The sequence below is a fragment of the Lethenteron reissneri genome, chromosome 66 (genome assembly GCF_015708825.2).
Source record: "Lethenteron reissneri isolate LAM-NWPU_2019-01 chromosome 66, ASM1570882v1, whole genome shotgun sequence".
Classification (NCBI taxonomy): domain Eukaryota; kingdom Metazoa; phylum Chordata; class Hyperoartia; order Petromyzontiformes; family Petromyzontidae; genus Lethenteron; species Lethenteron reissneri.
Window position 1 is genome coordinate 4,471,768 of NC_083844.1, and position 13,660 is coordinate 4,485,427.

At 59.6% G+C, this 13,660-nt stretch overlaps 1 protein-coding gene across 1 annotated transcript in view; it reads left to right on the plus strand.

Annotated features, from left to right (window-relative positions):
* Positions 1 to 13,660, plus strand: part of LOC133359832 (receptor-type tyrosine-protein phosphatase beta-like) — a 425,084-nt gene that overhangs the window by 221,344 nt on the left and 190,080 nt on the right. The gene's annotated exons all lie outside the window — the stretch shown is intronic.

Here is a 13,660-nt window from a genome sequence, read left to right on the forward strand (position 1 = left end):
ATCTGTGCTTGCCAGGGCCAGATCAGTCAGCCTCCCGTAGCCCAGTAGAGGAGGACTGGGGGACAGGACAGAGGGCTTAGTACTAGGGTGGGTTTCCCATAGTACGGGTGAAGGGGCCGATACCCCTTCAACTATTGTATCTGTCCCGGAGTTAATAAACAGTGTGTCTCAACTTCGACATCGTCTCCTCCTCTACTTACTACATCTGGTGTTGGAAGTGGTCCAAGCATGGATACGAGACGGAAGACTCGTGCCCAAGACCCAGGAGAGGATGACGACGAGGGAGGGGCAGTGCAAGACATCGCCGCCGACGTACCTGCACAACAGCTGCCGGCTCCGACATCGGCGGGGTCGTCGGAGAGGGCCGGGACGTCGACTGACGAGTTGGCGTTGGCTCACTCGCGGCTGGCGGAGCTCTTGTATGCAGCGGCCGCTATGCTGGAACAAATAACTCGCCTGGGGCCGGGAGGAGCGACGCGGCGGGAAGATGGACAACGCCCGCCAGAAACTCCCGCCTTTACAACAGCGGGGCGACTCTAAATTCCCGCCACGAAGACAGTAGGGGCGGAGGGAGGAGTCCCAGCTCGTCACGCGGGGGACGGTGCCCAGCCAGCAGCCGCCACGTCATCGGCGGAGGCGGGTCGCGGTGGCGGCCTATCAGGGGTTGCAACGTCACCACCAGCGGACGCCAGCACCGACCAAGCCCCGACCAACTCGTCACTGACGGCGCGACACCCATTAGAGTCCGCCATTACTCATACAGTACGGGGACGCGCTACGGATGCTGCAAGAGGATCGGAGACGGAGCTGACATTCCAGCAACGCCTGCCGGCCCTGCAGGTATTTGTTGCAAGCGACGGCGATTGGGGGGGGTTCCAGCGCCGGTTCTTGGCCCACCAAGAGATGGCAGGCTGGTCGGACAACGAGGCGCTGTGTGCTCTCCCGGCGTTACTGGACGGCGACGCCCTGGGCACCCTCACTGCTGCACCCAAGTCGGCTCGCTCCACCATTCAGTCGGCGCTGCAGCTGCTGGCCACCGTTTATGGGCCGCCCTCCGATTGTCGCCAGCTCTTCTATGAACGGCAGAAGGGTGACAAGGAATCGCCACTCGCTTATCGCACGGCCCTGCTGTCATTGGCGAAGGACGCTTTCCCGCGTATGGATGAAGAGGGGATCGATGCGATGGTGGGCGAGAAAATTTTGCTGCTGGCTGACGATTTGGACTTCACCATCTTAGCGCAGGACGATGCGGATATGTCATCACTGCGGGCTGCAAGGCACATTCACGCCAATCTCATCTCCCAGCGGAGGAAGGCGAACAAAGCAGCTGCACGACACACCGTGGCGGCGACCTCTTCCGGAATGGAGGGAGCCTTCGCTGCGGATCGTTCTGCAGGATGGCGATCTGCCGAGCGACCGGCTCGGGACGTTCCGAGCCACCGAGACCAGCCCAAGTCCTCTGGAACGCTCGTCGTCTGCTATAATTGTGGCCTCCGGGGCCACGTGGCGTCCGGATGCCGGGCTCCTCGACAGCGCGGTGCGAGACCTGGAGCTGCGGACGGCCCTCCTCACAAGCCTTCGCAACATCCTCGGGCAAGTCATGGCACCCCACATGTTCGGCCTGCACACACACCCACTTTCCTATCACAAGGTCCGACACACGATTCTCGGGGTTTGGGTGCTGGTGCGTCGGGTCGCGGCATGTCGGGGAGGGCGCTCCAACCGGGCCAATGGTCTGAGTTGGCTCACCGAGTTGTGGCTGCATCGGCGGGGTCGTCCGTTGTCGCGGGGCATATTGACGGGAAGGAGGTACGGCTATTGGTCGATACGGGAGCTTCGGCAACTATCATTTCGGATTTGATTTATAATATCCTGCCCGTTCAGAGTCGCCCGTTGCTCCCTGTCGATATACCGTTTTACGCTGCGAATGGGGGCTCATTGGGTATTATCGGTCAAATTCGAGCGCAAATTTCGATAGGGGACATTAAACTATCTGGCCCGGTGTTCGTCTCCTCCTCGCTGGCTATTCCGTGCCTGTTGGGGACAGACTTTTTGGCCAAATTGCCCATCAAAATTCTGATTGACCAGCAATGCATCGAGCTTCCATCGGGCCGACGTATGACGTTCCTACCTGCCACCCCTGCCTTGCGTGTTGCCTGTGCTACGGTACAGGCGCTTGTTGCTCGGACGGTGCGTGTACCCCCTGGGGCACAGATGTTGGTACCCCTGCGCTTGCGTCGACCGTTCGATAAAGGGGTCTCTGACCGGGGCGTTATTTTGGGACCATCTAGAGCCGGGGTGAGTGGGCCAGATCTGGTGACGGCCCAGACTATTGTTAAAGGGGATGGGGACCCGTTTATCGCGGTCCTCAATGTCGGGACACGGACGGCAGTGGTTTCGCAAGGTACCGTGTTCGCACATGCGGTTCCGGTACCTGCGGAAACGCCGATCATTGGCCAGGTGGCCACCGATTCTCAAACGCGATTAGCCTCAGACGCTGACGAGGGTTGGCTGGATGCGTTGTGTGCTGAGTCACCTGACCTGTCCGACGCACAACGTGCTAGATTACGCGCCTTATTGCGAGAATTTTCCGACGTCTTCAGTAAACACAAATACGATATCGGATGTACCAAATTGCAACGCCACCATATTGACACCGGTGACAACGCTCCTATCCGCCAAAATCCTTTTCGGTTAAGTCCCGCCGAAAAGGATCATGTCAAATCGGCTGTAGATGACATGTTGAAATCGGACATCATTTCTCCCTCGACCAGCCCTTGGGGTGCACCCATAGTGTTGGTTAAAAAGCACGACGGGTCCCTAAGGTTCTGCGTTGATTTCCGGCGATTAAATAAGATCTCGGTGGCCGATGCTTATCCGCTTCCTCGAATGGACGAATCGCTGGATGCCCTCGCGAGATCGCGATTCTTTTCCACTTTGGATTTGCTCTCAGGATTTTGGCAACTTCCCTTGGACGACGAATCTAGGCCCAAAACAGCTTTCCGAACGCCGCACGGCCTCTTCCAATTCAATCGCTTACCCATGGGATTACACTCTGCTCCCGCGACGTTCCAGCGCCTGATGGAATTGGTCCTCGCTGGCTTGCAATGGGAGGTGTGTTTGATTTACCTGGATGACGTTATCGTATTCAGTAAGACGTTCGAGGAACACCTTGATAGGCTTCGGGCCGTCTTTCTCAAGATGCGCGCTGCTAATTTGAAATTCAAGCCACAAAAGTGCCATTTGCTGCACGAATCTGTTAAATATTTGGGTCACATCGTCGGCCGGTCAGGTATCTCAACCGATCCCGCCAAAACGCGTTGTGTCAGCTCCTGGCCTATTCCCACCTCGGTGGGGGAGGTTAGAAGCTTCATCGGCTTTGCTTCATATTACCGCCGGTTTGTTGCGGACTTTGCTTCCATCGCTAAGCCACTACATGCCTTGACGTCAAAAGGGGTCAAATTTCATTGGGGGCCGGTGGAGAACGCCGCTTTTGTCTCTCTTCGGGATGCCCTGGTGGGGGCCCCGCCGTTAAGCTACCCCGATTTTTCCATGCCGTTCGTGCTCGACACGGACGCAAGCAATACCGGGATTGGAGGCGTGCTGTCACAAATTGTGGATGGCGTGGAGCGCGTTGTGGCTTATGGTAGTAGAGTACTGTCCCCGGCCGAGCAGCGGTACTGCGTCACCCGCCGCGAACTGTTGGCTATCGTGTTCTTTATCCAACAGTACCGGCCATATCTGTACGGCCGGCATTTCACCGTCCGTACAGATCATGCAGCGTTGCAGTATGCCCTACGAATTAACCAGCCATCGGGGCAGTTGTCCCGATGGCTCGAGATCATGCAGGATTTCGATTTTGAGACAACTTACCGGAAGGGGATTCGCCACACCAATGCCGATGCCCAATCACGCCTGCCGATCGCCCCGGATTGCACTTGTTTCTTGGGTTCGGGCCGTTGCAAATCGGCAAGTGACGGCCAGGATCGGGTTCTTGCGGCCGCAGTTGATACTCCTTCGGACGCTGGTCCTATTTCGGAGGGTGGGAGTGATTCCCTACTTGGCTTGTCGAGTGCTGAATGGGGTCGCCTCCAAATGGAGGATGCGACCCTCCTGGCGCTACGACGTCGCGCGGAAGGATCAGGTCAAGGGAAGTCGGGCGTTGACTCATGGGGGTGGTGCCAGGGCTTACTCATGCATTGGGACGGGACGATCCGCCGTCACAGGCTGGTGGTGCCTTCCACGTTGAGGGGTAGGGCTGTATGGGCTGCTCATGAACGGCTTCTGCACCTGGGTACCCTCAAAACACTTGCCATGCTCCAGCTTAACTACTTTTGGCCGGGCATGGCAAGAGACGTGGACGATCTGCTGCGGTCCTGTACCCAGTGTGCACAACGGAAGCCGCCGGCGAAGGGAGCCAGTCCACCGCTCCAGTCCATTTCGGTCACCCGGGTTAACGAGCTGGTCGCCCTTGATATTTTGGGACCGTTTCCTTCCACGCCGAGGGGTAATAAGTACCTGCTGGTTGGCGTGGAATATTTCACGCGATGGCCTATGGCTTGGCCCCTCGCCAACCAGTCCACAGCGGCCGTTGCGGAGGCTTTTGTTCAGGGCTACGTCCTCGACAAGGGCGCTCCGGAACGGTTGTTGACCGATCAGGGAAAGAATTTCACTAGTACCCTTTTACACGAGGTATGTGGCCTTCTGGGTACAAAGAAAGTTCGTACCTCGCCTTACCATCCACAAACGGATGGGATGGTGGAACGCTTGCATAGGACTCTTACGTCCATGCTATCCCACCAGGTATCTGAGTCCCAAAACGATTGGGATCTACGGATCGGGGGAGTCCTGGCGGCATACAGGATGGCTCCTCACGCGGCGACCGGGTTCTCGCCATTTTTTTTGATGTATGGTCGCGAGGTTGACCCGCCTGTCGCGACTCAGCTGACGATATTCGCGCCTCATGCTAAGTCGAAAATCGCCGACCATGTTAAATTTAACATCCTTCGCTTGGCGGAGGCACGGCAGGCGGCCATGCAAAACTCTGACTCTCGCCAGAAACAAAACGAGAGATTGCGGTCGCGCCGGACTCACACGCACGAATGGCACCCGGGCGACCGAGCATGGTTGCACTGCCTCCAGGTGCCATTGGCCACCTCGGCTAAGTTGTTGCGACCATGGAGGGGCCCCGTTGAAATTGTGCAGGTTGTGCGGCCTCAATGTGTGCGCATTAAGTGGGGGAAGCGTCGGTGGTTTGTGCACCCTTCACGGTTAAAGCCATTTTTTGCTCCGCACGCTTCCTCCCACGTAAATGGCCGAACATGTGGGGAGTCCTCTGACTCCGGGGGGGCGGGATCGATGCCAGCCTCTGATCCACTAATGACTGTCCCGTCTTCAGGAGCCCCAGGACTGAAGCCCTCTTGGCTGCCAGCCTCCCCCGTGGGGGGCGGCGCTGGCACGTCCGGGAAACCGGACGACCAGGCACCTGCTGATGCGACACCTGCCACCGACTCTACCAAGCCGGCCCCTTGTGACGGGCCCGCTGCACGGACTCGCGCCAAAACGCGCCGGTTGTTATGATTAGCTTTCCGCGCGTGTTCCGTTGCTGCGGAACCCGCTCATTGTATATATGTTTTTTTTAATGGTTGTATGTGTGTGTAATAACGATGACCACGCTATCTGCTTGTTGCTTGCTGTCCATGTAAGTGTGTGCGTGTGTTGGGAATGGACGGAGAGTCTGCTGTGGTTGCTGAGTTTCAAAGGGAGTGTGTGCGCTGCTGCGTGGAGTTGTTATCTTGATGGTAAAGTTAATTATTAACGTGGGAGCGTCGGGTATCCTGTGCTGTACCATCTCGAGGGTCACCGTGCGCGATGGGCTTAATTGAAAAAAAAAAGAAAAAAAATGTTTTTTTTGGGCTGTATTGTGCTGCGAGGTGCTGTGTGCGATGCGGTCGTTGCATGAGAGGGAATAACTGTGTTGTGGTTGAAAAGTTACGACGGGATTGATGGTGTGTTGGTCGCCTGCAGATTTGCTTGCTATTGTGCTTCAATGTACGCGTGTGATCGCGATATGCTGATTGCATGTGCTGTTATACCGTTCTGTATATGTGTTGCGGTTCCGGGTGGGGTTTTTTTTTTTTAGGGAATGTGGGGGTCGCTAGCCCCCGAGATCCCTCCCTCGATAATGCTAACGGCCGGGCTAGCATCATCAATCGCCCCCCCGCTGCTAAGCGAACCGCTGCTAAGTTCCTCACCCATGGTGTGGGAGCCGTCGCCCGAGGGTTCCACCCCACCGCGGGTCCGCGTAGCAGGCATGATTAATTACGTACGCGCACACCCACACACACAGCTCCGTACGGCACTCACTCTTGCGCTTCTCTGCGCCGCGCTGGCCGCTCACGTTACAATCGCGCACCTGGGGTACGCCGATTTCGCACGACGAGAGCTTACGCATACCCCGTACCACACGCGTTCACACTTATAACACGTAACGAGCACACGCCAGCGGGGCACACGCCGACACAACGACTAAAGTCGCCGCCGCCGTGCGCGCGAGATAAACCGTACAACAATGCGCAGCCGATTACGCTATGATCGCGCACCTGGGGGACGCCGATTACGCACGCTGCGAGCTTACGCACACACAGTACCACACGCGTTCCCACACGCTCACACTGCACGACAAGATCACGCGAGACCACGCTTCGCTATTAATGATTTATTACCTGATAACTAATGTTGAATTAGTGAGTCGACGAGGCTGGCCTATTCCACTAAACCGGCACCTATTCCCTATTTATCGGCTATGATTCTAAGTCACCTTCTTACTCACTGTTAAGTGTCCACGGCGGTCCGCTGATCCTTGTGTTAACCGCGTGCCTCGGTGCGTCGCACGGACGTCCGGGTCGCTGGCTCGAGCTGCGTCTGGTCGCCTGGCGCTGGAGTAAGAGAGCGATTTCCCCTCTGCGCTCCTCTATTTATCCTCCCTACCTCCAAAGGGGATGCTGCGCTGAACAATGGGCTCGTGCACCCCAAGCCCGCGCACGGCAGTCCCCAGGCGCTGTTGATATGCTAATCAGTGAGCGACGTTGGCGGCGTACATCCTAATTACTCCCTTACCCTTCCTAACAATGGGGCCTGCGCGCTCAAGCGCAATTATCCCAACCCCCCATGACTATGCGCAACAGCCCCTGTGACCCCGCTATTCATGCTGTCTCGTGCCTCCCCTGCTTGCCCCGTCGACTCGTGGGGGTGTGTGTGGGGGGAAATGCGCCTCAACCGCGGTGGCCGAATGCCCCACGCCGCGACCACACCATATTAAGGCCGGCAGCAGCACCGCGGTACCACGTAGCACGGGGGAGGTCATCCAATTCCCTGATCGCCGGAAACCGTGAGAATTAATCCCGATAAGGGTCTCTCGGATAAAAACCGGTCGATCAGGTAACCTTCCCTTCCAGCTCTATGGGGGGGGGGGGGGGGATGCGTGCGGGTGTGTGCTTATGTGGGGCGGGTGATGGGGGGCAGTGCGGTGGGGGAAGCCGGGCGGCTCCCTGGCTCGGCAGAGCGGCCCCGTCGCTGTGGCACCACATAGCCCCCCGGGGTGCCAGTCCCCGTCCCGGGTTGACTTGAGCACCTCGCCTGGGTTGCCCCCACGAGGTATCGCCGCGGGGTCCGCGGGATTCGCCCGGCCCTTGTGGCTGGCCTCGGGGGTGGCGGCTCCGTCTCCTGGGGCTCCGGCGGTGGTCTCCTCCTCCATTCCAACGGCTCCCCTCGGCCTCTGGCACCTGCGGGCTGGGGAACAAACTCAGAGGCGGTGGGGTTTAAGGGTCGCCGTCCTCGTCGCCCCCGGCCCCGCCCGGGGCCCCTCGGAGCCCGGGGCTCCGTGGGGCCCATGTACTGCGCGAGGCCCCCGGGCACGGGGGGTGGGGGGACCCCGGGGTTTCGGGGTACTTGGACGGCGGGGCTCCCTCCCTCGGGGGCTGCTCGCCACGGCTTCAGTCGGCGGATGTTGACCACCATCTCCCGGCCCCTCTCTCCTCCCTGAATCAGTACCGTCCAGGGTGAGATCTGCCGTCTCACAATCCAGGGTCCTCGCCAGTAGGTGGTCAGCTTCCCCACCTGTCCGGCACCGACGCGGGGAGTGTACAGCCACACCTCGGAGCCCGCAGTGTAGAAGGGGGGCTCCATACGGGGTCGGGCGCCCTGCTCTTGCCGCTGGTGCGCGGCCTCTCCGTGCGGGTAGGCTCGGCCCATGGCCCCTCGCAGGGTCTCCAGCAAGTGCTCCACGGGGTGGCTCCCTTCCTCCCGTTGCGGCGGAGGGACACCGAACAGCAGATCTGCGGGCAGGCGAGACTCGCGACCAAACATCATTAGGAACGGGGTCTGTCCTGTAGAGGTGTGAACGGTGGTGGTGTAGGCGAACAGGGCATAGGGAAGGTGTTCGTCCCAGTCCTGTTGATTCGCGGCCGCCATGCGTTTAAGCTTCCCGGCCAGAGTCTGGTTCATCCTCTCTACCATCCCGTTCGCCTGGGGGTGATACGCCGTGGTTCGGTCCTTCTGGATCCCGAACTCTCGGCACAGTGCCTGAAATAGTTCGGCCTCGAATTCACTACCCTGGTCGGTAATGACTCGTTCGGGGATCCCGCACTTAAGTACGTAGTTTTCCACGAAGGCCCGGGCCACTACGAGGGCTGTTTTATCCGGGATAGCCACCGCCACGGGGTAGCGGGTGAAGTATTCCACCGCTACGAGAATATATCGGTTGCCCCGGTGGGATCGTGGAAAGGGCCCCTGCAGGTCGATTCCGACCAACTGATTCGTCCGACTGACTCGGAACGGCCTCAGGGGTACCTGGTACCTCGCCGGCTTTTGCCCACACTGCTGACAGGCCCGGCAGCCCTGCACCCAGGCGGCCACATCTTGTGCCAATTTGGGCCAGAGATACTGGCGACGCAGGGTCTCTCGAGTGCGTCGTTCCCCATCGTGGCCCCCGAGTGGGTGGTCATGCACCAGCCGTAGCAGCTGGGGTCGCACCTGGGCAGGAACACAGATGCACCCCGGCTGGCCGGCCTCGGTTAACTCCCGTACCACTCCGTTCTGCACACACAACCGGGCATACAAACCGCTCCAGGGTCCTGGTAGTGCATCCTTCTTCTCTCGCAGTGCCGCCTCTACCGCCGCCAGATCCGGATCTCGCTGCTGGGTCTGTCTCAGCTGCTCGTCGTTTAGGCCCGGGAAGGCGCAGCCGACGTCCTCCTGGATCCGTCCGATCGGGTCCCGAGCCGCGGGTCCCGCGCTTGCCGGGCGGTCGACGGGATCCTCAGTGCCACCTGTGAGGGTCTCTGTGGCGCACACTGCACTCTCTCTCGCTGGGGGGGGGGTCAGTGGCCGCGGCCTCTCGGGGGTCCGTTGCCTGCCGGCAGCGTCCCCCCGTGAAACACGGGCAGGCCTCCTCCGCCCTCGTCTCGGCGTACACCGTGGGTCGCCTCGACAAGGCGTCCGCGTTTGCATGCGTCCGGCCAGCCCGATACTCGATTTGCAGGTTGTACTCCTGCAACTGCGCCAACCACCGGGCCATCTGCCCCCGTGGCTCCTTGAATGTAAGAAGGAACTGAAGAGCATAATGGTCAGTGCGTACGCGACATCTCCTGCCGTACAAATACGGCCGGAACTGTTTGCATGCGAAAATCACGGCGTACAACTCTTGGCGGGTCACGCAATAGTTCAGCTCGGCCCCACTCAAGGTCCGGCTGGCGTACGCGATGACTCGTTCCGTCCCATCCTGTACCTGTGACAACACCGCGCCCAGCCCGCTGCTGCAGGCGTCGGTGTCCAAAATAAAATCGGTGGTAAAATCGGGGAAAGCAAGGGTGGGGGCGTGGGTGAGGTGGTCTTTGAGAGTGGTGAAGGCCGTCTGGCAGGCCCCCGTCCACTGGTAGGGGTGCTTAGGGGAGGTGAGTTGGGTGAGGGGGCGTGCAATCTCGCTGAATCCTTTTACAAATCGACGATAATAGGTGGCGAGCCCCAAAAATGATCTGATCTCCGTCAGATTCCTTGGCCGTGGCCACTCCACTACGGCGCGTACCTTCTCCGGATCGGTGTGCACGCCTGCCTCGCTGACGCGATGCCCGAGGTACCCCACCTCGCGTTGTGCGATGTAACACTTACGTGGCTTGAGCTTGAGATGAGCCGCTCGCAGTCGCTGGAACACCTCTCGAAGCCTGGACCAATGCTCAGACAAAGATCTACTGAACACTATCACATCGTCCAAGTAAATCAGGCACTGTTCCCACTGCAAGCCCCGCATCACCAACTCCATCAACCGCTGGAACGTCGCGGGCGCGTTAGTGAGTCCGAACGGCAACACTCGAAACTCAAACAGGCCCATCGGGGTGGTGAATGCTGTTTTTGGCCGATCCTCCTCCGCCATCTCCACCTGCCAGTACCCGGACGCGAGATCGAGGGTGGAAAAATATCGCGCTCCGGCGAGGCTGTCGAAGGTGTCGTCGATGCGGGGTATGGGGAAGGCATCGCCGAGCGTGACTGCATTTAGTTTACGGTAATCGACGCAGAACCGGGTTGACCCATCCTTTTTCGTTACTAGTACCACTGGGGCTGACCAGGGGCTCGCCGAGGGCTGAATTATGTTATCGCGAAGCATGTCCCCAACCGCCTCTTTGATCTGGGTGCGTTCGGGTGCGCCCACTCGGTACGCAGGGAGTTTGATGGGTCGGGCTGCACCGGTGTCAATTTGGTGCTTAACAAGGTCGGTCCGACCCACGTCCGAGTCGTGTTCGCTGAACACGTCGGCATACTCCCGCAGTAACTCGCGCAGCCGATCGGCCTCTCCCTTAGGTAAGTCCGCCCATGGTACATGTAACGCGTCGAGCAGGGGAACGACCTCGGCTCGGGGAGTCGGGCCGACTCGCCAGGCCAGGTCCTGCTCACCCTCCGGACGACCGGGGTCCTCAGCCCAGAGTGCGAACACCGAGTCGTTAGAGTGGCGTGCGTGCAGGGGGTGTACGGTGGCTATCGGGGTGCGCCGTCGCATTATCGCTGGGGTATTGTGGGGGTTAAACATCCGCATAAACAATCGGTCCCCATCTGCGTTTACCAACGTGGCGGATCCCACAATCCCATACCGTTTTGCCAACTCCGGGTGAGGAGTTAGCATTACCTCCCCTGATGGTCGGAGCGCGGGGTCGGTGGGGGATGTTGCCACCGGCACCAGCATCTCGGTGAGCGGGCCGATGGTGACTGCCGTCGCCAGGATAGCGGCCACAGGTGCGAAGCGGGGGCGCGTCGGTTCTCGTCCCAAGAACGGTATCCGCTCGCCGTTGCTCTCCATGGTGGCGCATCGCTGGCGGGGTTGCACGTTGAGTCCCAGCCGTTCTAAGAGGTCGGTACCTGCGATACACTCGTGACACAACGCACTCGACACGTAGAACTCCTGGGTGCACACCTGACTGCCTATGCGGACCTCTAGGGTGGCTTTCCCCAGCAGCCCCATTCCGGCTCCGCTCGCAGTGTGCAGCGCGCGGTCCGGGGCCTGCAGGTGACGCACGTCGACCCCGATCGCGCTGCAGTGCGCTGCGCTCACGAGCGAGGCCACCGCCCCCGTGTCCAGTAGGATGCGGGTACGCACTCCGTTTACCTCCCCTTCCACCAGCGACGTGGCCCCCGTGATCCCCGCCACCAGCTCCCGCAGCCAGTCGCCAGGAGTCACCGTTTCTGTGGGCGTTGTTGCTGGAACCTGTGTGGAGATCACTCGCTCGCCATTATTCTCATTATCGTCTATCTGTATCGGGACCGCGTCGATTGCACCCCTAGTTGGTCCGCTCTCTAGGGGGCGTTGGAGTTTAACCCCCGTGTCTGTCTAGCTCGGGTGATTTCCGGACAATCCCTCACTAGATGCCCTCGGCGATCGCACATATAACATGCCCGGGGAGGGGGGGCGGCTCCGTAGCGGGTCCCCTGTCCGCTCCCTCTCCCAGTACGCAGTTGTCCCAAATCGGACTCTAATTGGGACACCCTCCCGGCTAGTCCCCCTACTGTCGAGCGTAGTTCACCCATCTCAGACTGGAGGGTCTTCATATTTTTATTTGCGTCCTCGCGTACCTGGTTTACCTTGTCGTCTATCTGGGTTACCTGGCCGGAGACATCCTTTATACCCGTTTGTATACCGGCAACCCATCCCGGGGTTGTCTCGCGGGACACTGGAGGCTCTCTTTCCCGGCCCCTTACCCTCCTCGCGAGCTCCTGTTCCTCCTCCTCATCTTCCGAGAGCAGGCTCGCAATGGCGCGCTCTCGTCCCAGCCCCCGGAGCTGCGCGCGTTCGCTGTGAATTCTTTCACACTTACGTGCGCGCTCGACAAGGGCGTTAAAGGGAAGACGTGGGCAGCTCATGTCTGGCTGCCACCACGCCGTGCGAGACAGGTACCGCTGGATTTTCTCGGCGGCCAGTTCCTCAATAACATCAGTTGCGTACCCCGGGCGTGCGATCTTTGTTAACTCGCGCACATCCTCGGCGTAATCACGTAGATCTTCGCCAGGTTGGCGCCGGCGCGCCTCTAAGGCCGATTTTGCTTCCTCCTCGTCACGCGTGCCAAACCGCTGATCGAGTCGGCGCATCAGCTCCTCTAGCTGTGTCTGTGCGCTCGCGGGTAACGCTTCTACAAAATCGGCTGCCCGCCCATCAAGATTCATATTAAGTTGACGTACTGCCTGCGCGTCCGTCCACCCATTAATTTCCTTGGCCCCTAAGAGATTGCGGGCGAATGCCTTCCACGAAGGGGCCCCCCGGCCGGTAAATATTAGTCTTATTTTAGCGTGAGGTAACGCGGGGGTCCGTACCGCTTCCGACACCAATTTGTGGGGGTCGCTAGCCCCCGAGATCCCTCCCTCGATAATGCTAACGGCCGGGCTAGCATCATCAATCGCCCCCCCGCTGCTAAGCGAACCGCTGCTAAGTTCCTCACCCATGGTGTGGGAGCCGTCGCCCGAGGGTTCCACCCCACCGCGGGTCCGCGTAGCAGGCATGATTAATTACGTACGCGCACACCCACACACACAGCTCCGTACGGCACTCACTCTTGCGCTTCTCTGCGCCGCGCTGGCCGCTCACGTTACAATCGCGCACCTGGGGTACGCCGATTTCGCACGACGAGAGCTTACGCATACCCCGTACCACACGCGTTCACACTTATAACACGTAACGAGCACACGCCAGCGGGGCACACGCCGACACAACGACTAAAGTCGCCGCCGCCGTGCGCGCGAGATAAACCGTACAACAATGCGCAGCCGATTACGCTATGATCGCGCACCTGGGGGACGCCGATTACGCACGCTGCGAGCTTACGCACACACAGTACCACACGCGTTCCCACACGCTCACACTGCACGACAAGATCACGCGAGACCACGCTTCGCTATTAATGATTTATTACCTGATAACTAATGTTGAATTAGTGAGTCGACGAGGCTGGCCTATTCCACTAAACCGGCACCTATTCCCTATTTATCGGCTATGATTCTAAGTCACCTTCTTACTCACTGTTAAGTGTCCACGGCGGTCCGCTGATCCTTGTGTTAACCGCGTGCCTCGGTGCGTCGCACGGACGTCCGGGTCGCTGGCTCGAGCTGCGTCTGGTCGCCTGGC